General features: G+C 43.3%; 1 pseudogene; it reads right to left on the bottom strand.

The window, feature by feature from the left end:
• Positions 1-1,249: 1,249 nt before the first annotated feature.
• On the bottom strand, positions 1,250-21,403 carry LOC125121886 (60S ribosomal protein L9-like; annotated as a pseudogene).
• Between the last annotated feature and the right edge of the window lie 1,003 nt (positions 21,404-22,406).

Below are 22,406 nucleotides of genomic sequence, written 5' to 3'. Positions count from 1 at the left end.
ACACTCCTCATTCACCAGGATGTCCCACCTGCACTCCTCATTTGGGTTGTATTACTGCTTTCCTTTTGCCTTAGATGAAGAGATTACTTCTCTGTGTGCTCTCCCACGTGTTATACTGTGTTTCTAACAATAAACCTTGTACCTGTTTTTACAGTCTTTACCTCCTTTAAACATTCTTGCTTTCAAAGGAGGCAAGAATCAAGGCAATTCTGATTTTAGCCTCTAGCTGGTCTAGTGGCTAGGATTCCTAGTTCTCAACCAGGCTGCCCACATTCAATTCTTGAGCAGAGAATTAAGATCTTGCTTCAAACCATCAGTCACTGCTGTCTCTCCAAAATCATTTCCATTTATAAAACTTTAGGAAATCTTTTAAGAAGTGAGGTCTGAGTTAGCTTCAGAATCCTTTTTTTTTTTTTTGTCTTTTTGTCTTTTGAGGGCCACACCTGCGGCATATGGAGATTCTCAGGCTAGGGGTCTAATCGGAGCTGTAGCCACCAGCCTACGCCACAGCCACAGCAACACCAGATCTGAGCCGGGTCTGGGACCTATACCACAGCTCATGATAACGCTGGAACTTTAACCCACTGAGGGATTGAATCCACGATCTCATTGATCCTAGTTGGATTCGTTTCCACTGAGCCATAATGGGAACTCCAGCTTCATAATTCTTAGAAGTTTTTAATATTCTCTGCAGCACTACTTACTGAACTTGCACAAGATGAAGCCCTTAGGAATATATTATATTGGAAAGATGTGTGACTCAGACAATTTTGACAGTGACTCCACAGCAAGAAAAAAAAAATCACAAACTCATTTAAGTCCTTCTCACTGCCACCCAATTACTTACAGAACATTAAGATCATAAGATAAACTTCAGGACAAATGTCCAAGAGATATAATGACCTTTTGGCTGGGAAGCAAGACAAAGTGGGCAAGTTTGTAAGTGGAGAAATTTGAGCTAGTCTAGTCCCATGTATCTGAATGGTCACCCTCACCATCTTTAGAGGGGATGGATGTGTTCTGTCTCTCAAACACGATGTCCCTTTTCCCAAGGAACCAGATTAGAGAAACCTATGATGGAAGATGGGAAGTCTCAAAGCAGCAGCTGGTGAAAATGGGCTCAGGAATCCCTCCCCTCCCCCCACCCCAAATCAAGAACTTAAAAAAAAAATCTTTAAAATATTTTACACAAAAGAGTCAGAAGAGTCACATGTCATCTTACACTTTCTGTAGCTAGACAACTTAAATCTTATTCCTCAAACCACTGAACTGTTCCTTGTTCAGAAACATAGACACCATTCCCAAATTTTCTGATATCCTTTTAACTATTGTGGCTTGCTGAATCAAAGCAGCTGAATTTGATACAAGTTCAATGCTGTTTCCTTCAAGAACTAACTCCTCTTGCTGGGCTTGAGATACTGAACAAACAACATCTGGCCTCATCCAAACCCTACAGATGGATGTTATTTTTCACCCCTAAAGTTTTGGATTTCAATAGGGAGTTCCCATTGTAGCTCAGCGGAAATGGATCCAACTAGTCAGCAGAAATGAATCCAACTAGTATCCACAAGGATATGGGTTCAACCCCTAGCCTCGCTCAGTGGGTCAGGGATCTGGCATTGCCATGAGCTGTGGTATAGGTTGCAGACGTAGCTTGGACCCCACATTGCTGTGGCTGTAGTGTAGGCCAATGGTACAGCTCCAATTCGACCCCTAGCCTGGGAATCTCCATATGGCATGGGTGTCACCCTAAAAAGAAAAGAAAAAAAAAAAAGCTTGGGGTTTCAACAGGGGACCATTCTCCTGCAAAGTGACGTTGATGGGCAAGTGAGTGTACAAAGACCTCGTCTTGTAACGGAAGCCCAGTGTAACACCCTTGAGCGTGTTCTGTATATGACTACAGAGAGTGCAAGCAGGCACCACTTCCTTTCTATTTCCCCACCATTTGTCAGTCGGAGCCTCATCTTTTTCTTTCCAAGGAGACCGAGTTTGATATTCATATGATTGAAGTCCCTCTGTAGGGTGTCTCTGGGGCCCTTCACAGGAATTGTGTGTCCTTTCAGAATTATGTGGACATTTTCTGGAATGTCTGATTGCTGAAAGTGGTCATTCTTGCAGTAGATGTGGCAAAAAGAGGGGATTAGGAAAGCTGATGAGTGAGTGGGCAAAGAGAAAGTGATAAGAGAAGAGACATGATGTCGAAAGGGCGTCAAAGGAAAAATGTGACAGTTTATCCTGCAGGATGGCTAAAAACTAGTTTATTCTGATTGAGAATGTGATTGCTGAGAATCACTCTTCAAACAATCCAGGATTTAAATTTCCTTGTTCAGACTCAGAATTTAAATGGCAAAACAGAGGCTGAAGACTTCAGGTCCACTCTCCTGTCTTCATAGGGCTGGCTTCTTCCCATCCTCTGGGTTCAACTTTAATATTATTATTTTCTTTGTACAGCTAAACCTGCGGCACATGGCAATTATGACAATTCACCAGTCTAGGGGTCAAATCAGAGCAGTAGCTAAGGCCTATGCCACAGCCACAGCAACCCCAGATTGGTGCTGCATCTATGACCTACACCGCAGCTTGCAGCAATGCCAGATTTTAACCCACTGAACAAGCCCAGGGATTGAACACGAATCCTCACAGAGACAACTTCAGGTCCTAAACCCATTGAGCCACAACAGGAACTCTTGGGTTTCAACTTTAAGATGGCATCCTTATGCAACTTTCTCCTTGACTGCCAAGCAACTAGGACTTATATAGTTCATTGGAATGCAACACACATGTGTCCCAAAGCCAAGTGACTAGAAACCTATGGGTCCCAAATATTGGTCATGGACATTTGCATCCTTAGGAGATGCTGTCAGAGCACCTGTGTCCTGCCCATCTCCCGCTGACCCTCTCTCCCAACTCCTCTCCCCACTCTCAGCCTCCTATAAAGCACCTGCTACTCTTTCTGAGGGCTTCCTCTGGCTGCACAGGCGTGATCCAGCACGCGGGCCAAAGGTATCTGTGAATTGATGTCTCCAGAAACATCCCTGAGCAACCATCCAATGGAAAATACCCTAAACCTCACCTCTAAGGTGGGGGCAATGTGGAGGCATCTTATGCAAAGTGCCCCCAGAGTCCCCAGAGCCCACATCAGGAATCCTGCTCATTCCCACACCCTTTGACTGGTTTTCCTCCCTTCCCCACTTGCCTTCCAGTGGTTCTTGGGATCATGCCCCAAATAAACTACTTGCATTCACACCCTTACCTCCGAGTCTACTTCTGAGGAGACCCATACTAAAACAGCATTTTTCCACATAAGAAAATAAACCAAATATGAAAGAATGTAGATGAAGATGAGTTTGAATTAATGATAATTGATGATTAGGAAGCAAGAATAGCAGCAATTAAAAACTATAGAGGAGCTCCCGTCGTGGGTCAGGGGTTAATGAACCTGACTAGTATCCATGAGGTGGCAGGTTCCATCGCTGGCCTCATTCAGTGGGTTAAGGATCCAGCGTTGCTGTGAACTGTGGTGTAGGTCACAGATGTGGCTCGGATCCTGTGTTGCTGTGGCGTAGGCTGGTAGCTACAGCTCTGATTCAACCCCTAGCCTGGGAACATCCATATGCTGCAGGTGCAGCTCTAAAAAGAAAAAAGAAGAAAAAAGACCCTATAGATAATACGTCTACGGAGACACTGATCGGTGTTTTCCCCAGGCCTTGTGGGAAATTTGTACTACTCATCTGTGCACAGCATTGGTACATGTTTCACAGTGCTGTGAAACACTCAGTGGAAGCAGCATTCCATTGCAATCTTGAATTAATTGTTCTCAGTAAACTCCAATATTGTGCTACTTTAAACACAGGAATACTGGAGTTCCTGGTGCCTCAATGGGTTGGGGATCCAGCGTTGTCACTACTGTGGCTCGGGTCACTGCTGTGGTGCAGGTTCTTTCCTGGCCTGGGAACTTCCGCATGCCATGGACATGGCCAAAAAAATAAATAAAATAAAAATAAAATGCATGAATACTAAATTTTTGTAATAGTCAATTCCTCATATAGAAACTAGTATATAGCACTTGATTATATATAATATGAAATATTATACGGTATAATGTTTTCTCTTACTAAAGAAAAAGTTCTGTGTGTTATCAGTTTAAGTCCTTGAGACTTCTTAAAGCCTGCAGATACTGGTCCACACTTTCACAATTCCTGCACCAAATAGAGATCATACTGGGGGGAGAAGAAAACACATAATTGCAAAGAAATGTCCACTCTTTTCTTGGCAGCCTGACTGTGGGACCAAAAATACTTTAAACAGTTAAGTTCTCAGTCCTTGAAAGAGCAAACATACCTTCAGGGGAAAAAGAAAAACACACAACCGTCTTACCAACGTGGGGTTGATATTTACTCTTCTCTTTCTTGGGTCAAGGCCGCAGAGTATAAGCTGGGCTCCTGCCAGGTTCTTAGCACTTGCCTTCAACAGTCATTTTTCAGGACGTTCTGATATCTGGAAGGGATTTTGAAAAAATAGTGCCTGAGAGAAAATCAACCATGTTTATGTTGAGTGATTCGAACATACTTGAGGGGGAGCACATAGATGTAAAAATCATTCATTTTTTGGCTGAGAACTTCCTTTGGGGGTAGATTTTCCTATTCTCCACCATCCCGAAGTTATTTTTCTAGTTGTCTGTATGTGTTCCTAAGTTCGTCTCCCCCAACCAGAGTGTAAGTGAGTGGCAGACAATGATCTTGTCTACTTTACCTCGGCATGCCCAGGACGGGGTAGGTCAAGTGAGGGGATGAGGGGAAGCCCAGCTCTATTGCCTGGAGGGAAGGAGGAGCCCTGAAGTGGGACTTCAGCTGTAGCGCCCCCTGCAGGCTCCACCCAATAGGTCTGAACTTGCCACCCACTTGGCTTAGCTTGGGTTGGCTTTCTTTTCTTCCCCACTAGGTTTCCCCTATGCCTTTAGGGTCTCCCTGAAAAAATCATTTGTACATGATCCTCAAAATTTTCTTCTGGAGATCACCAACTGACTTGAAAATCAGAATCCTGGAGATATGTAAATGATTATCTACCATCTTATCTTAGTTCAAGTCCTTGATTTCCAAGGAGGAGAAACCCACAAAAATCAGCTTGGATGGAAAGTTTACACTCGGCTTAAATTCCCAGAGTTCCTGTCATGGCTCAGTTGTTGACGAATCTGACTAGCATCCACGAGGACGCAGGTCCAATCCCTGGCCTTGCTCAGTGGGTTAAGGATCCTGCGTTGCCATGAGCTATGGTGTAGGTTGCAGACACAGCTTGGATCCCTTATTGCTGTGGTTGTGGCATAGGCCTGCAGCTAGAGCTCCAATTTGACCCCTAGCCTGGGAACCTCCATATGCCGCAGGAGCGGCCCAAGAAATAGCAACAACAACAACAACAACAACAAAAAGACAAAAAGACAAAAAAAAAAGAAAGAAATACTGTTACAGCTAAAAACTAGTTAAAACAGTCTCCATGATGTATGCCCTGCCTTGGTCCACTAACTTACTCTAACTGGCTTCTCACAAATGATTCCTTCCCTGCTTAACTGCTTTATTTTACTAATGGTTACTTTCTAGTTAGACTTATATTGTACGGTGTTTCCTTTTCTTTTGAAACACTCCCTAACACCCCCTTCTTTTGGTGAGCAATCCTCACTGCAGAGAGAAGGTCAAGGTGCAATAACCCCAAAGACCACCAGAAACAATCACCAGACCACGTGGCTCCGGCATTGATGAATTTGAAATGATCTACGGAGAGAGAAGAATGAAAGCACCTGAATCCTTACCAACAGCCCTGTTTTTTTCAAGCCAAAGCTACAAAACCCCTTGCTATCCCCTCTCAAGGGAGGACACAGTTTTGAGGCATTAGCCTGCTGTGTCCTCCTTTGCCTGGAAAAGCAATAAAGCTGTTCTTTCTGCTTCACCCAAGACTCTGTCTCCAAGACTTCATGGGTGCTGGTGCACAGAGGTCAGATTTTGGCTACAAAATGCCTCTGCTTCTGTTGCTTCCCCCACTGCACTTGGTATCAATCCAAGTCCATGGTCAGCAAAACATAGCTGCTTCTGCTTCACAGTGATTGAAGTCACTAAGCTTTTCTATGGGCTCTTATTCCAATGCCTTTTTTTCATAGCTGGCCTTACCACTGCATTACTCAGGCCTTACCACTGCCATGTGAGCTTGCTCTACTTCCAACTGCCAGGACCCACATCTCTCGCTAGAGGGCATGCTTTCAAACAGCGGAGAGCCACTTGGGCCTCAGGCACAGTAGACGTGGCTCCTGAAACTTGGCCTCTGTCCACCTGTGCAGAATAGAAATGCAAAGACAGAGTTTGGGGTGAAGGAAAAAAGAAAATAGCTTTTATTGCTTTGCCAGGCAAAGGAGGCCACAGCAGACTAATGCCTTAAGACTGGGCCCTCCTTTGGGGAAGAATTGCCCTGAGTTTTACAGTCCAAAAGGAGAAAAACAGGGTTTCGGATAAGAATCGGGGTTGGGGCTAACATGTATTCTTCTTTCTTTGATGGTGTCAGGAGAGCTCAGCGTAATCCTGGTGGTGATCTTCTGCGTTATGGCATCTTGCTTTTCCCTAGACTAAGAACACTTGCAAAAAAGAGCATATGGATCAGAGATTAGAACAAACTAGGGAAGCTCCTGAAAAAACATCATGTGCTTATAATCTTTAACTCACAAGTAGTTGTGCTCAGGGTGCCTACTTTTTGGCTCATAGGTGATTGTGTCTAGGGTACAATCAAACAGGGAAGGAGCAAAAAGAAAGAGATCCAAGCCATTCAATTTTAAACTACTCATTTCTAAGCTATTTCTAAAAGAAGCATAAGGAATATAGCTTTTAGGTGTATAAGATGTTTACATCATTATGTGTACCTCTTGATTGGGAATGAGGATCCTGCACAAAGACTATACTACTCTTGCTTATACTATTGTGGTAAGGGCCCTCCCAGAACAAGGGGAAGGCAACGTGGCATAATCAGCATCTGTGTGCATATGTGAAACTCTGCAGGAGCATGACATAATCAGTATCCATGTGCAACTTCATAACATAGACCATCCAACCAGAATTTACAGAATGTATAAGGGGGACAAAGGGACCAAAGCGCAAAAGAAAAAAATAACAGAGGGTATGTAAGACAGCGCCCTGCTGTGTTGAGGGCTCAGCCTTTGGGTGTGAATCTGATGAGCCAGCTGCTTCCTGGCAAAAAGCCTCAGTGTCCCGTCTCTCTGTGCAAGAATCCTACAACACTATTGTTCCGCCTTCATGTTGGTATCCCCTCCCTTCCCTGATCAGCAACTGTGTGACCCTGCCACGGATCAAGGCCTATTTCCTAAAAATAAGAAATGGGGGGCATAGAAAGGCTTTTGTGCCCAGGAGCCCCACAGGGTCCAGCTCAGTTTCAGACTGGACAGTCTGGGTGGTTAATAGCTGGCAGCCCTTAACCAGTGACACTTAGGGGCTGATGGATATATAACCCAGCTTCTTCCCCCTCATAAGTCAACTCTGAGTTTTCTGCATGGGCTCCCAGAGTTCCCCATGGGGCTTGAGTTCTGGTCACTCACGGTGGTAACTTACTCCATAAGTCTGCCTACCCTCCCTGTGTCACTGAAACTGAGCAGAGCCCTGTGGGCCTCCTGAGCACACAAGCCTTTGTGTCCCCCATTTCTTGTTTTTAGGGAACAAGTTTCAGCCTCCATGACCTTCCCTGAGTTCCAAAGGGCAGGTTCAAATATTTGCTTATCAGGGAAAGGAGGGGATGTGGAGACCATGCAGAACAGTCAAGATAAAATAGTGCAGCTTTGGGGAAGGGTCCTGGTTCCTTCTCAAGGAATATACATAACAATATCTGTGAGCCCTTCTGCAGGACTAAAAGCCCCAACAAATGAAAACCAGAGAGGAGGACCACCAGAACCAGGCCTGGGGCCACTATACACCAGTTCTGGAGAAGAATGAAAGCTTTGCACCTACCCTGATCCTTATCTGTGGCCCTATTTTCCACTCCCAAAACTATAAAATCACTTCCTAATCTCTCCCAAGGGAGGGCACAGTCTTTAGGGCAGTAGCCTGCTATGACCTCCTTGGCCTGATAAAGCAATAAAACTGTTTTTTTCTCCTTTGCCCAAAACTCTGTCTCCATGGTTTTTTTTTTAGCACTGGTGGACAGAGACCAAGTTTTGGCAATATCACCTCCATGTGCCCTACTAGTGTTTCCCGGGACCACCTTCCTCCTGGACTACTTACACCTGAATTCTTATCTCAGGTATACTACAATAAAGGGGACCTGGAGTTCCCGTCGTGGTGCAGTGGTTAACAAATCTGACTAGGAACCATGAGGTTGCGGGTTCGATCCCTGCCCTTGCTCAGTGGGTTAAGGATCCGGTGTTGCCATGAGCTTTGGTGTAGGTTGCAGACACGGCGTGGATCCTGTGTTGCTGTGGCTCTGGCGTAGGCTGGTGGCTACAGCTCCGATTCGACCCCTAGCCTGGGAACCTCCATGTGCCGCAGGAGCGGCCCAAGAAATGGCAAAAAGACAAAAAATAAATAAATAAATAAATAAATAAATAAAAAATAAAGGGGACCTATGTTAAGACCATATTCATTAAATACTTAGGAACAATGATTTCATCTTTCCTCCAACAGGCAGAGAAGCCAGGCCAGGGGTGGGAATGGATTTCTCAAGCCCTGGAGGAGAAGCCTCAACTTCCATGCTGTACGTAAAAATGGAAGCACCCCAAAAAGAGAGGCTGCATGGAAATCCCTTTAAGACACAAAGCACTACATCCCTACAGGCAGCTATAACCTTCACTATGCCCAGTGGGACCTAGAGAAAGTGGGTATTGCCATCACAGCTGCTTACAGTTTACTGGCCCAATTTGGGATGGGTGATACATATCTTAGCAGTGCAAAAGCCAGACCCCATTTGCTCTGGTTTCCACTATTACATAACATAGAGGAATGTAGAAAAAATAATAACTATAACAATTATTGGAGTTTTTTGCTAACCTTAGTGAGCTACATTTGACTTGAGCTACGAAATCAGAAAAATGTCCCCTCTCAGAGTTCCCGTCGTGGCGCAGCAGAAATGAATCTGACTAGGAAATATGAAGTTGTGGGTTTGATCCCTGGCCTTGCTCAGTGGGTTAAGGATCCAGTGTTGCCATGAGCTGTGGTATAGGTCACAGATGCAGCTTGGATCTGGCGTCACTGTGGCTGTAGCATAGGCCAGCAGCTGTAGCTCCGATTGGACCCCTAGCCTGGGAACCTCCATATGCCGTGTGTGGGGCCCTAAAAAGTAAAAGAAAAAAAAGAAAGAAGAAGAAAAATGTCCCCTCCCTTGCATCTTAAGTTTTGAAACAGTTTCTACCTGCTAAAATAGTGTTTCAGAAATGAAGCAGACAAAAGCCATACAAATGCTTTGAGGATAGGCAGGAGTTAACCCCCCTCCATCAACTGGAAGGGCAGTTTGAACATTCCTGATGGTTGATTGCATAACTATCAAGTTCTTGAACATTTAATGAGTTATTCCTTTGTTTGCTGGAGGAATGCCATTGCTCAATGTAATGTGAAAAGACTCCACAAGGACCGTTTTCACGATTATCTACCAAGTTCTTGCTTGAACTTGTTGGCTTAATCAAACGTCTACTTATGATCTCTTTGGGAGATTCTGAAATTCATTAGCTTTATCCTTAAAAAGAAGTTAATCTACTCAGGAAGAAAGGCATATTCATCATAGGTCAGTGAACACCAGCACTTTCTAATAATGAGTTCCAAGTCCCAGTTTCTAGACAACTTAACCAGTTCAGCAAAATCGTGGTTCACAAGGAACTGATGTGTTTTCAGCAAAACCACTGCCACCAGTACAAAATGTAATATCTCATAGAACTGTGTTAACTTGTCATTATAGCCCAAATGATTTTCTATAGCTAAGCAACAATTAGAGCAAATGATGCTTGTCTTTTCATTGAGGGAGATATACAAAACAGCTCTGTCATAGCTTTAATTTGAGATCGCCTGCTAGCCTGATGAAAACCATCTTAATGAACTTGTAAATTTCTCATTGTCTTCTATTGTAAAAATGTACAGCAAGTTTCCTGCTCAGCTATGCAAAATCACAAAGTCAACACCCTCACTGCTATGGACTTGAACTTGAATAAAAACTTTGTCTTCTCAGAAAGATGGAGGGGCTCCTAAAAGCCTTTAGTTTACAACTGAAGTATGTCTTCCTCCTGTACATTATGATAGCTAGAATAAAGGACCAGTCCCCTGAAATGTACACAGCCTAAAATATCTTTCCTGACATGGCAAAAGTGTTTTTGCAGGGCCTTAACTTTGTGATGAAGCTAAGGATCTTGACATGTGGACTTATTCTGGATTATCTGGGTGGGCTCGACCTAATCACAAGGGTCCTTAAAATGATAGAAACTTTTCCTGTTGCAGTTGTGATCTCAGAGACAGCAGAGAGTGATGGCTTGAAGCAAGATCTCAACTCCCTGCTCAGGAATTGAACCTGGGCGGCCTGGATAAATACCAGGAATCCTAGCCACTAGACCTGCTAGAGGCTAAAAGCAGAATTGCCCTGATTCTTTCCCTCATTGAAAACAAGAATGTTTCCAGGGGGCAAAGACTGTAAAAGCAGGTACAAACTTTATTGTTAGAGACACAGTGCTACAGGTAGGAGAGCACACAGAGAATAGTTTATTTCCTTAAGACAGAAGTAAGATAGTAACATACACCCAAAGGAGGAGTGTGGGGGTGGGTTTCCTCCTGAATAAGGAGCATGCTAGAGAGGTGGTTTAAATCACTTATATAGGACAGCTCTTCCAGGTCTTTGTTTTCCTTTGGCCAATTATCTGACTAGACCCAGGGCCCTCCCCAGTATGCATGTGCATCTTTTGACCAAGAAGGAGTCTAGAGTAAAAAGTTATGGGATGATTATCAGGACATATTATGGCCTGGCACCCCCTCCCCTTTTGACTCCTAGGAGTCCTCCTGTGCATGTGTAGTTGGGGAGGTCTCCTTGACCCCAGGAGTGATGAATGGTATCACCTTATCTTTCTTTTTTTTCTTTTTAACTCCAGCAGAGCTCAGCTCCTGCCATGAACTTTCTCCTTGAGGTGTCAAAGAGAAACCAGGCCCAATTTACTCAGCCTAACAAGTCTCATCTCTTCTCAGTCCAGGGGCCCGTCTACCTCCTACCTCAGTGAAAGAAGTATGATTACAGAAGAATGGTCAAAGGCATGTAATCTTGCTGGGACGTGGCTGGCTTCTAAGAGTTGGAAAAGACCAAAATTCCTCTCCTGGAGCCTCCAGAAATGACCTTTGCCCTGCTGACACTTTGATTTTAGATCCATGAGTCCTATAGCTGACTTCAGACCTCCAGGACTATATATTTGTTTCACTATAAGCCACTGAGATTGTGGCAATCTTTTTGCAGCAGTAATAGGAAACAACACAGTTATAATGTTTGAATAATTTCTGGAGAAACTTACATAAGAAAAAATATATTATGATAAAGTTATTTCCTCCCCCCCCCAAATATTTACAAGTGTGACTTTTCTTTTTTCTTTTCTTTTCCACCGTCAAGAATGAAAACTGTTAAGTCTTTGTGTTTGTGGCCTTTCATTCTGTTTTGTAAAAAAGTACAATATCCACTACAATTAAAACTCAGGTCCTCTTTAGCCACACCCCAAATCTCATTCCCTGACCCACTCCACCAATCTTAATCATATTCTTATAATCCATTAAAAATATTGTATATAGGCGTTCCCATCCTGGCGTGACAGAAATGAATCCGACTAGGAACAATGAGGTTGCGGGTCCGATCCCTGGCCTTGCTCAGTGGGTTAAAGATCTGGCATTGCCATGAGATGTGGTGGAGGTCTCAGATGTGGCTCGGATCTGGCATTGCTATGGCTGTGGCATAGGCCAGCAGCAACAGTTCTGATTAGAACCCTAGCCTGGGAACCTGCATATGCCATGAGTGTGGCCCTAAAAAAACAAAAAAAAATTGTATATAAATGTATAATCAATTTTTAATATTATTTTGTGTGCACTTTTTTCTTTTTTTCTTTTCTCTTTTTCTTTTTCTTTTCTTTTTTTTTTTTTTGTCTTTTTGTCTCTTTAAGACCACACCCGTGGCATATGGAGATTCCCAGGCTAGGGGTTGAATCAGAGCTATAGCCGCTGGCCTGAGCCACAGCCACAGCCACAGCCACGCCAGATCCGAGCCACATCTGCGACCCACACCACAGCTCGTGGCAACGCTGGATTTTTAACCCACTGAGCGAGACCAGGGATCCAACCTGTGTTCTCATGGATACTAGTCAGATTTGTTTCCACTGAGCCACCATGGGAAATCCTTATTTCTTTTTTTTTACTTTTTTGCTTTTTTGCTTTTTAGGGCCACGCCTGCAGCATATGGAAGTTCCGAGGCTCAGGGACAAATTGGAACTACAGCTGCCGACCTACACCACAGCCACAGCAACAGGGGATCCAAGGTGCGTATGCAAACTACACCACAGTTCATGGCAACACCGGATCGCTGGCCCACTGAACAGGGCCAGGGATGGAACCTGCATCTTCATGGATGCTAGTTGGATTTGTTTCTGCTGAGCCACAACAGGAACTCCTTGTGTGCGTTTTCTAAATGTTTGCATGTAACAGCGTAGAATAAAGGGCTGTTTGACAAAAGCTGGAAAACAGGACACAAGACCACTACCAAAGATCCTAAGAAAGAAAGGGAGGGGCGATAATCCCCTGATTCTCCCTGTCTTCCTTTTGTTCTCCTATCTCCTATCTCCTGGCCATGCTTCCCATGGGCCAGATCCAGCCAGAAGCCAACTGGCTGGAAAGTCTGAGCTATGTAGCTGGTGGATGGACCCCCTGCAATGCATGGGATTCAGCAGGCAAATGCTTTGCAGGGTACATCCTGGATTTACAATGAAGTTCTTTAAAAACTCTTCAAATTGTCACCCTTCCAGAATGAAAATCACATATTTTTGTTTTGTTGTCTGTGCCTAAGGACTTTAAAGCAAACAAAATGTATATTGGAGTATAGGTGATTTAAAATGTTGTGTTAAGAGTTCCTGTCGTGGGGCTCAATCCCTGGCCTCTCTCAGTGGGTTAAAGATCTGGCAGTGCCGTGAGCTGTGGTGTATATTGCAGATGTGGCTCAAATCTGGTGTTGCTGTGGATGTGGTGTAGGCCAGTGATACAGCTCCAAAACGACCTCTAGCCCAGGCATCTCCATATGCTGCGGGTGCGGCCCTAAAAAGACAAAAAAAAAAAAAAAAGTTGTGTTAGCTTCAGGAGTACAGCAAAGTGAATCTGCTGTATATATACATACATACATTCTTTTTCAGGTTCTTTTCCCACACAGGTTATTACAGAGTTTTGAGTAGATTTCTCTGTGCTAAATAAGTCCTTGCTACCTATCTATTTTGTATACAGTAGTATATAACTGTCAATCCCAACCTCCTAATTTATCTTCCCCTCACCCCAACATTTTCTCTTTGGTAACCATAAGTTTGGTTTTAAAATCTTTGAGTCTGTTTCTTTCTGTTTTATGAATAAGTTCTTTTGTATCATTTTAGATTTCACGTATTAGTGATATATTTGACTTTCTCTGACTTACTTCACTCTTGTATGATAATCTCTAGATCCATCCATGTTGATGCAAATGGCATTATTTTATTCTTTTTTTATGTGTTTATGCCATAGGACTTTCTGTGTGTGTGTGTGTGTGTCTGTGTCTTTGTGTGTGTGTGTCTGTGTCTTTTTTTAGGGCCGAACCTGAGACATATGGAAGTTCCCAGGCTAGGAGTTGAATCAGAGCTGCAGCTTCTGGCCACAGCCACAGCCACAGCAATGCCAGATCTGAGCTACATCTGTGACCTACACCACAGCTCATGGCAATGCCAGATCCTTAACCCACTGAGCAAAGTTAGGGATCAAACCCATGCCCGCATGGATAATAGTCGGCTTTGTTAGTGCTGAGCCACGACGGGAACTCCATATGGCAAAAGACTTTTGAATGCTTAAAAGGAAATTCTGAAGAAGTCCCTACAATGGGGAAGGAAACCCAACGGGACTGAAGACCCCCAGCTGGCAGGTCCTTTGAGGCTCCAGCCCTCATTAATTCTGCTGCTGTAACTGCATCTTCCAGCTTCTGAGTGAGAAGAACTGTAGAATAATGATCTCTGGAAAGTAGCATAAATGAAGCAAAAGGGATGCTTCCCAGGGTTGCCAGATTATTTCCATAACAATATCAGACATATTTATAAATGAAAAAATTGACAAAACAGCAACAAAAACATGTAATATGAAAAGATTTCTGGAAACAATCTACATCTCCCATTTTGCCCTAAATAGAATATTTCCCTTTTTAAAATGAAGTTTTCAGGAATTCATATTTTTTACCCTTCAACTAGAAGAACATCACACAGACCAAGAGAACAAACCAAAGCACTGTTCACTGATCAAATAATAACCAGAAAGATAATCAAAACTGTTTAATTAGATTGTTTCAGACTTTTATAAGGAAGACTAACACAAAAAGCTTTGTTGACACACCTTCAATGCTTTTCCAGAGTAAAAGTTTGGATCCTGAACAGGAGTTCCCATTGTGGCTCATGGGGTTAAGAAACTAACACTGTGTCCATTCCTGGCCTTGCTTAGTGGGTTAAGGATGCAGCATTGCTGCAAACTGTGGCATAGGTTGCAGATGCAGCTAGGATCTGGTGTTGCTCTGGTTGTGGCATAGGCCTACAGCTGCAGTTCTTATTTGACCCCTAGTCTGGAAACTTCCATATGCCAGAGATGTGGTCATAAAAAGAAAAAGCCCAAATCCTGAACATTTTCGTGTTCACAGGTTTAATAAGCTCCACCCTACAGGGCACAAGCAGGGAACTCATATCACAATTTAGACAGAAACCATAGACCAGCACTGTCTGTTAGAAACATAACATGAGCCATCTTCAGAAAAATAAAAGGTGGTGGGTGAAATGGATGAAGGGGGTCAAAAAGGTACAAATTTCCAGCTACAAAATAAGTCATGGGGCTATAATGTATAGCATGGCGACTAGAGTTAATAACGCTGTATGGCATATTTGAAAGTAACTAGGAGAGCAGATCTTGAAGAAAAACAAACAAAAACATGACAGGAAACTGGTGAAATGAATTTTAAGAATATTTTAAACTCATATCAAAAACATTATTGGAGGAGTTCCCCTTGTGGCACAGCAGAAACAAATCCAACTAGGAACCATGAAGCTGAGGGTTTGATCCCTGGCCTCACTCAGTGGGTTAAGGACCCGGCGTTGCCATGTGGTGTAGGTCATGGGTGCAGCTTGGATCTGGCATTGCTGTGGCTGTGGCGTAGGCTGGTGACAACAGTTCTGATTAGACCCCTAGCCTGGGAACCTCCATATTCCGCTGGTGTGGCCCTAAAAAGACAAAAGACAAAAAAAAAAAATTTGGAGTTCCAATTGTGGCTCAGTGGAAACGAATCTGACTAGCATCCATGAGGACGAAGGTTTGATCCCTGGCCTTGCTCAGTGGGTTAAAGGATCCAGCGTTGCGGTGAGCTGCGGTGTAGGTCACAGACACGGCTCGGATCTGGTGTTACAGTGGCTGTGGTGTAGGCCAGCGGCTACAGCGCCCATTCGACTCCTAGCCTAGGAACTTCCATATGCTGCGGGTGGGGCCCTAAAAAGACCAAAAAAAAAAAATTATCATTTCAACATGGAATCAATATAAAAGTTAACAGGAGTTCCCCTGTGGCACAGCTGGTTAAGGATATGGCATTGTCACTGCAGTGGCTTGAGTTGCTGCTGTGGTGAGCAGTTTCCATCCTTGGCCCAAGAAGTTCTGTATGCCTCTGACACAGCCAAAAAAAAAAAAAATTGTTTTTACTCAAATCTGATCTTTAAAATCTTACACGTATTTTATACTTTTACCATGTCTCAATTAAGACAATAAATTTTTTCTTGCCCACACCTATAGCATGCAGAAATTACACAGCCAGGGATTGAACCTCTGCCACAGCAGTGACAATACTGGGTCCCTAACCCACTGTGCCATCTGGGAACTCCAGATCCTATTTTTTTATCAGAATACTTGTTCTTCATTTAGATTTCATAAAAAAAATGCAAACTAAGAAAAACCCACATCCTCAGGTTTTTCCAAGCGTACATAAAAAAAAGTTTTTCAGTAACTGAATCAGGTATAAGTTTCTAATTTTTTGACTGTATAATAAGAGTTTTAACAAAGAGCTTACTCCAGCATGTGTTCTAATGATGCAGTGGTTCTTCTTTTATGTTCCTCTAGTTGTTCATTTTTAATAACACATTCTAGCACTATTTTCTGAGTACACGTTTCCTTAGGACATGAAAATGCATTTAGTTTCAACCCAGTTTTTACATTCCAGAATGACTTTTTAAAAAGGAGGGAGAAAAACGAGGAATGGAGAAGAAACATTTACAAATAGTAGAATTACATGTAGTGTACCTGACTGTGCTGAGCTCTCATCAGAGCCAGAGAAAACTGCTCTTTACTAAATATTCTAACATTTTCAAGAAACTGCTTAAATCAGAGCAGAGATTAGTACATATTTTCAAAGGGAATCTATTTCCAGGCAAAATCAGAGACTTTAAATTTAATTTTTCATTAAAAGTTCAGTTTCTCACCATAATGGCCACAATTGCTGTGCTCAGCAGGTATCATGCAGCTCATGGCTACCATATATATACATATATTTTTGTCTCTTTAGGGCTGCACCCAAGGCACATGGAGGTTCCCAGGCTAGGGGCTGAATCGGAGTTGTAGCTGCCAGCCTACACTATAGCAGCAGAGATGCCAGATCCAAGCCATACCTGCGACTTACACCACAGCTTAATGCCAGATCCTTAACCCACTGATCAAGGTCAGGGGTTGAATCCCAGTCCTCATGGATACTAGTCGGGTTCGTTAACCACTGAGCCATGACAGGAACTTCCACAGCTACCATAATGAACGGCGAAGCACTCTATCAGAGAACAGGATTGCAAAAAGCTGAGATTTTTTTTCACCTTTACTAATTTTTCATGCTCATTTTCGATATGACCTGTTTTTTTTTCTTCATAATGACTAATCTGGAGATTTTACAAGGAAAGTATCTGTGTTCTTGTTATTGGTGTCAGTAAAGAACTGAGGGAAGCATTTCGAAGAATGAGAGGATGTTTGCAGATGCATCAAAGAAAGAAAATCAGCCTGACACTCCAAAGCCTGCTAGACAGACAGATTGGAGACCCCTAGAGCAGAAGAATGGGCTTAGAAAGTGACCTTGTACACTTTCAGACAGGGCTTTTTGTCACAAATGACAGAAGCTTGATACAAACTGGCTGTGACAGTGAAGGTTCTCCATGGGCTTAAGGAACTAAAAAGTCTGCAGGCTCTGTAATGAGAGGTTCAGACAGGGCTGAATCCAGGAGCTCAGATAATATCATTAGGGATTTATTTATCTCAATCTTTTGACATCAATGCCCCCTGTATTTTTAAATCTCAGTTTCTCCAACCAAGGCAAGATGGCCACCAGTTATCTCAGCATCCTGTCCTGTCCTTCACATCCCTACCAGAGAGGGTGTGCTTCTTCCCTAAAAGACCCAGCGAAAGTCCTAAGACTGATGGTCATTGTCCTCTGCTTGGGCTACTTGATCATTTTTCAACTACTTCCCAGGTCTGATTGACTTTCCAGCTTTGGAGATGGAGGGTCAGATCTGCCCTCTCTAGCCACATGGACTAGATGAGGGAAAGTGGTCCCCAAGGAAAAATCAGGATGCTGTAAGTAGGAGGAATGAGAAGGATGCTGGGCAGGAAAACTCTTCTGTATGCCAAACCAAGGCTCTTGGCAATGAAGAGGCTAGTTGGTTTCCCCCCAAATGATTATGGTTATTCAGAGTTTATGTGGCTTTAGGAGAAATACTTTATCATCTGCCAAGTGTTCCATTTCCTTTTTCCATTAGTCTTAGGGGACTAAGATACTTAACCTTGAGGAAGTTGTTTCACTTCACTGTGCTTCAGAATTTCCATCTGAAAAAAGGGAAAAACAGTAGGACCTACCTCGTACATTTATAATAAAAATTAAATAAGCTAATGTGTGTGAAATATTAGGTAGACATTTTATTACTAGAGTCTGGTAGATGACAAGTTCTAAAAAAAAAAAAAAAAAAAAAGCCCACTGGGAGTTTCCTTGTGGCTCAGCAGGTTAAGGATTTGGCAGTAGTCAGATCACTGCTGTGGCATGAATTTGATCCCTAGCCTGGGAATTCCACACCCTCTGGGTATGGCCAATACACACATACATACATAATTTAAAAGCCCACTTAATAAATATGCAAAAATGTTGCCAACTTGCCATCAGGAGGTGGGAAGCATGAGAGTGAAAAAAATCCCACACCTTAAGGAGGGTAGAAGAGGAGTATGGAAAAAGACTGGGTGCTTGATGAGGTTGCTGTAGAGCTAAACCAGCCGGAACCAATGCTGTCTCTGTGGTTTTCTTTTAATGTGAGATAGAATTAGCATCTGTTTTGTTTTAACCCCTGTTAGATGGGGTTCTGATATCTAGAAGTCAGGAGTTCCCTGGTGGCTCAGCAGGTTAAAGATCTGGGATAGTCACTGCTGTGGCTCTGGTTATTGCTGTGATGTGGGTTCAATCCTTCTGCCTGCTGGAGGTACAGCCATAATAAAAAAGTGAGATGCTTTCCAGGATGATATACCTATTTTATGTTTGGACTTGGGTCTGGGCCAGTCTGTTTACATCAGAAAGATGAGGCAGTTTCTTCATTGGGTATTGGAGGATCTGAGATAAGAAGTAAACCCAGAAGCTTTCCTAAGTATGGTGGGGAGGGAGAGGGAAGCAGCAGTTTCTCTTTTTTTAATTTTATGATTTTTATTTTTTCCATTATAGTTGATTTATATGCTCTGTCAATTTCTACTGTACAGCAAAGTGACCCAGCCATATATATACATGAAAAAGAATATATATATTATCCTTCATCATGTTCCATCACAAGTGACTGGATATAGTTCCCTGTGCTATACAGCAGGATCTCATTGCTTATCTACTCCAAATGCAATAGTCTGCATCTATTAACTCCAGACTCCCAGTCCATCCCACTCCCTCCTCCTCCCCCTTGGCAACTGCCAAGTCTGCTCTCTCTCTCGCTCTCTCTCTCTTTTTTTTTTTCTCTTTTTGGCTACACCTGCAGCATAAGGAAGTTCTCAGGCTAGAGGTCAAATCAGAGCTGCAGCTGCTGGCCTACGCTACAACCACAGCCACAGCAACTCAGGATCCGAGCTGCGACTGTGACCTATGCTGCAGTTGGATGCAATGCTGGATCCTTAACCCATTAAGTGAAGCCAGGGATTGAACCCACAACCTTATGGACACTAGTCGTGTTCTTAACCTGCTGAGTCACAGCAGCAACTCCAGTTTTATCTTTTAACATCAAGTAGGAGTCCTCTGAGATGGAGGAGGCCTGGCTTACTTCTCTCTCTGTTTTGACTCATTCGATCCATTAATATTCTAACCCACCCATCCGTCATAGATGGTTCCCTGAATCTTTTTCAAACGCCAGTCAGAAGGAATCACTACTGTCTCTGAGGTGTTTGTTTGCTTGTTTGTTTCAGCCTCTGTGTTCCCCTCAGTTGACACATCACACTTGGCACTGCAGGAGTCCAGCTGTGTACGTGTCTTATCTTTCCCATAAGGCCAGAGACCGAATAGCCCCTGCAGCATCACCTGTAGAACCTCACAGAGGGAGGTCAGCATGCATCAGGCCTTTAGAACCTATAGTAACTATTAATTAAATGAAATGAATGTGAACTTGCCTTATAATATGCCTAGCCTCACACCCAAATTTGGGGGTGTACCTGGAATCTAATTAGAGACTGACAGCCGAAAGAGTTCAACTTAGGATGGCTTCTACTGCAGAGGAAGCAGATGAAGAAAGAAATGAGGAGCTCACGTTGTGGCTCAGCGGGTTAAGAACTGTAGTGTCCCTGAGGATGGTGGTTTGATTGCTGGCCTCACTCAGGGAGTTTAGGATCCCTCATTGCTATGGCCCTAACGTAGGCCTTGGAACTTCCATATGCCACAGGTGTGGCCCTAAAAAGAAAAAAAGAGAGAGAAAAATGAAAGGACCAAAGAGAGGAGAAAGAACAACCCAAAGTCACCTCTGAATAGACCAGAGTCTGGATAATTTCTTCCCTCCTGGGAGCCTTCCTATCAGAAGTTCTGATGACAGAGAGTCAAAAGCCTGGCACAGTTCTGCAGTTTTACCCTGTGCCTTCAAATGCACTTTGGATTATTTGGGCTTTTTAGCATTTTAGTTAAAAAGAAGAGGGGGAGTTCACATTGTGGCTCAGCAGAAACGAACCTGACTAGTATCCATGAGGATGTGGGTTTGATCTCTGGCCCTGCTCAGTGGATTAAGGATATGGCATTGCCATGAATTGTGTTGTAGGTTGCAGATGAGGCTTGGGTCTGGTGTTGCTGTGGTTGTGGCTGTTGCATAGACTTAAAAAAAAAGAAGAAGAAGAAGAGGGAAACTTCTTTTAATACGAGGAACTCATAGATAAGAAGTGTGGTGGTAGGGTCACTCCTGAGTCTCCCAGAAAAGGGCCGTGAAACAAGGATTTGAAACCAATGGTTAATTGGTGAGGTGATTCCAGGAAACACAGAGAAGAATGTGGAAACGAGGTAGCAAAGGGAAGGAAGCTAACACAGGAGTGTCAATGAGTAAGTTATACGTGGGGGTACCTAGATCTCAATCCTGGCAGGGAGCTCTGAGTAGACCCTACCTCCAAATTTTCCCACTATGTTAAAAAAAAAAAAAAAGTTACTAAACCAATGTTGAAAGAAAATATTATTTTATTTTTTAATTGTTTTTGGCCATACCTGTGGCATGCAGAAGTTCTCAGGCCAGAGATCAAACCTGTGCCACAGCAGTGACTGAAGACATGGCAGTGACAACACCTGATCCTTAATCCACTAGGCCACCAGGGAACTCCAGAAAATATTATTTTTTAAAAAGGCTTTGAGTGGTAGGCTTGGAGTTACTTTTTTCTGCTTAGTATAATTTCCTAAACTTGACATGTGTTCCACCATGAACATGGATCACTTTGATAACTTCCTCGAAAAATCTTTGAGAAAATATCCCCTCACTCATTGCCAATAATGACCTTAAAATGACTTTGCTGATTTAGCCCATCTGAGCCTCTGTTTGTTGTTAGCATCTGTCAAGGACAGTGCTCAGAGTACCAGCTCCCATGGGGTGAACATCCTCATCTCTGATCTCCTCACTCCCCAAGGAGTCCACGTCACACTCCAGGGCAGCCATCCCACCAGTATGAATTCATTCTTTAAAAAAAAAAAAAAAAAAAAAGGATTTCCTGTCGTGGTGCATCGGAAACGCATCCAACGAGGAACTATGAGGTTTCGGGTTCGATCCCTGGCCTCGCTCAGTGGCTTAAGGATCTGGCATCGCCGTGAGCTGTGGTGTAGGTCAGACGCGGCTCAGATCTCACGTTGCTATGGCTGTGGTGTAGGCTGTACTTCCGATTAGACTCCTAGCCCAGGAACCTCCGTGTGCTACAGGTGCAGCCCTAAAAAGCAAAAAAAAAAAAAAAGAAAAGATTTATCAATTTAAAGAATATTCATTCCTTGGAGTTCCTGTTATGCTTCAGCAGGTTAAGAATGTGAATATTACCCAGAAGGATTCAGGTTCGATCCCTGGCCTCGCTCAGTGGGTTAAGGGTCTGGAATTAGGTTGCTGACAACTCGGATCTGGCAGCTGCAGCTCCGATTTGACCCCTAGCCTGGGAACTTCCATATGCTGCAGGTACAGCTCTAAAACAGAAAGAAAAAAACATGCATATATTCATTCCTTTCAGTAAATAGCTATTTATAGAGTACTCGCTGTATGCCAGCACTCTCCTAGGCACTAGACAAAACCAGACATCTTCCTAGCCCTCTTGGAAGAAAGTGAGTAATACAATGAAAAAACTTTTAAAGATGTCTGTTGGAGTTCCTTGAATGGCTCAGTAGGTTAAGGACTGGGCAGCTGTCACTGCTGTGTCTCCAGTCACTGTTGTGGCATGGGTTTGAGTCCGGGTTCCAGAACTTCCACACACCATGGGCTTGGCAAAAAGAAAAAAAAAAAAAAAAGATGTCCATTTTTGAGAAGCACTTTGAGAGTGTTCTAGGTGGCCCCAGTTCTCTGGGAAAACACCAGAGGAGGTTTGGATCTAATGGGGGAAGAAGCTTCCCTAAGGAATCAAGGCTCAACCTAAAATCTGAAGGATGCAGAGGATTTAACCAGGCAAATGTTAATCGGGTTTGTA

This window comes from Phacochoerus africanus, chromosome 3, assembly GCF_016906955.1.
Source record: "Phacochoerus africanus isolate WHEZ1 chromosome 3, ROS_Pafr_v1, whole genome shotgun sequence".
Taxonomy (NCBI): domain Eukaryota; kingdom Metazoa; phylum Chordata; class Mammalia; order Artiodactyla; family Suidae; genus Phacochoerus; species Phacochoerus africanus.
The sequence above is the reverse complement of the archived record's forward strand: the minus strand, read 5'-3'. Positions and strand labels throughout refer to the sequence as shown.